Source organism: Eulemur rufifrons, chromosome 7 (assembly GCF_041146395.1).
Source record: "Eulemur rufifrons isolate Redbay chromosome 7, OSU_ERuf_1, whole genome shotgun sequence".
NCBI lineage: Eukaryota > Metazoa > Chordata > Mammalia > Primates > Lemuridae > Eulemur > Eulemur rufifrons.
The window spans coordinates 73,777,185-73,779,652 of record NC_090989.1 but is presented as its reverse complement, the minus strand read 5'-3'; the positions used below and the strand labels follow the sequence as shown (position 1 = coordinate 73,779,652).

At 34.5% G+C, this 2,468-nt stretch overlaps 1 non-coding gene across 1 annotated transcript; it reads left to right on the top strand.

Moving 5' to 3' along the window:
* Positions 1-310: 310 nt before the first annotated feature.
* LOC138388820 (U6 spliceosomal RNA) lies at positions 311-413 on the top strand. The gene has a single exon (XR_011234305.1). It is a non-coding gene; the product is annotated as a U6 spliceosomal RNA (small nuclear RNA).
* Positions 414-2,468: the final 2,055 nt, after the last annotated feature.

The window sequence follows — 2,468 nt, the reverse complement described above, 5'->3', positions numbered from 1 at the left end:
TTTATCCTGAGTAACCAGGGAGTCTCTGATTCCCAAACCAAAAGGACCTGGCTAATTGAGGAACTAAGAAAGCTAATGAAAAATTAGGCCACATTTTAGAGTACATCTCAGAGCAAGCTGGGTATTTTAGATTGTACTATATATATTCATAGATGATGGTTTAATAATTATCATGGGAGCTTGTTAGAAAGACACAGAGATTCTGACTCACTAGATTGAGGAGGGAACTAAGAATCTACCTTTTTCATAGACTTCCCTGAGAATTCCAAATCAGAGTGTTCATGGACTACAGCTTCAGAAATTTTGATGTTTGCTGTGGCAGCACATATACTAACATTGGAGCAATACAGAGAAGATTAGCGTGGCCCCTGTTTAAGGATGACATTTAAATTCATGAAGTGTTCCATATTTTTAACATAGAGGAAATGGACAAATTTCTGGAAGCACACAACCTTACAAGACTCAATCAGAAGAAATAGAACTGCTGAATAGATCAATAATGAGCAAAGAGATTGAAGCAGTAATAATAAAAAAAAAAATCTCCAGTGAAAAAAAGCCTTGGATCACATGGGTTCACAGCTAAATTTTACCAGACCTACAAAGAGCTGGTACCCATACTGCAGAAATTATTCCATAACATCAAGAAGGAGGGAATCCTCCCCAATTCATTCTATGAAGCCAGTATCACCTTGATACCAAAGCCAGGAAAGGACACAACAACAAAAAAAGAAAACTATGGACCAATATCCCTTATGAAAATAGATGCAAAAATCCTCAATAAAATACTAGCAAATCAAATTCAACAACATATCAAAAAAATAATCCACCATGACCAAGTGGGCTTCATCTCAGGGAAGCAAGGATGGTTCAACATGCATAAGTCAATAAATGTGATTCACCACATAAACAGAAGCAAAAACAAAGAGCATATGATCATCTAAATAGATGCATAAAAAGCATTCAACAAAATTCAGCACCCTTTCATGATAAAAACCCTCAACAAACTAGACATAGAAGGAACATATCTCAAAATGATAAAAACCCACAGCGAACATTTTACTGAATGGGGAAAAGTTGAAAGCATTCCCACTAAGAACTAGAAAAAGACAAGGGTGCCTACTGTAAGCATTTCTATTCAACATAGTGCTAGAAGTCCTAGCCAAAGCAATCAGGCAAGAGAAAGAAATAAAAACTATCCAAATCAGGAAAGAGGAGGTCAATTATCACTTTTTGCTGATGATATGCTCTTATATCTAGAAAACCCCAAAGACTCCACCAAGAGACTCCTGAATTTGATAAATAAATTCAGCAAAGTCTTAGGTTACAAAATTGATGTACACAAATCAGTAGTATTTCTATACACCAATAACAGTCAAGCTGAGAGTCAAATCAAAGACTCAATACCATTCACAATACCTACAAAAAAAAATAAATAAAATGCTTAGAAATATACTTAACCAAGGAGGTGAAAGATCTCTACAAACAAAACTATGAAACACTGAGGAAAGAAATCGTATGTTACACAAACAAATGGAAAATCACATCATGCTCATGGATTGGTAGAATTAACACTGTTAAAATGTTCATACTACCCAAAGTGATTTACAGATTCAATGCAATCTCCATCAAAATACCAATGTAATATTTCACAGATCTAGAAAAAATAATTCTATGCTTTATCTGGAACAGAAAAGAGCCTGAATAGCCTAAGCAATCTTAAGCAAAAAGAACAAATCTGAAATCATCACATTACCAGACTTCAAACTATACTACAAAGCTATAGTAACCAAAACAGCACAAAAATAAAGACATAGACCAATAGAACAGAACAGATAACCCAGATATAAAATCATCCACATACAGCCAACTGATCTTTGGCAAAGCAGACAACAATATACTATACACTGGGAAAAAGAAGCCTTATTCAATAAATGGTGCTGGGAAAATTAGATAGCTACCTGCAGAAGATTGAATCAGGATCCCTATTTCTCACCACTCACAAAAATTAGTTCAAGATGGATAAAAGAATTAATGTAAGGCTTTAAACCATAACAATTCTAGAAGAAAATTTAGGAAAAACTCTAGTTCTAGATATCGGCCTAGGCAAAGAATTTATGACTGAGACCCCAGTGGCAATTACAGCAACAACAAAAATAAATAAATGGGACTTGATCAAATTAAAAAGCTTCTGCACCGCCAAGAAAATAATCAACAGAGCAAATTGACAACTTACAGAATAGGAGAAAATATTCACAAACTACACATCTGATAAAGGGCTAAAATCCAGAATCTACAAAGAACTCAAACAAATCAGCAAGAATAAACAAACAACCCCATTAACAAATGGGAAAAAGACATGAACAGAAGTTTTTCAAAACAAGACAGATAGATGGCCAACAAACATGAAAAAAGTGCTCAACATCACTAAGCATCAGGGAAATGCAAATTGAAACCAAATGAGATATCAC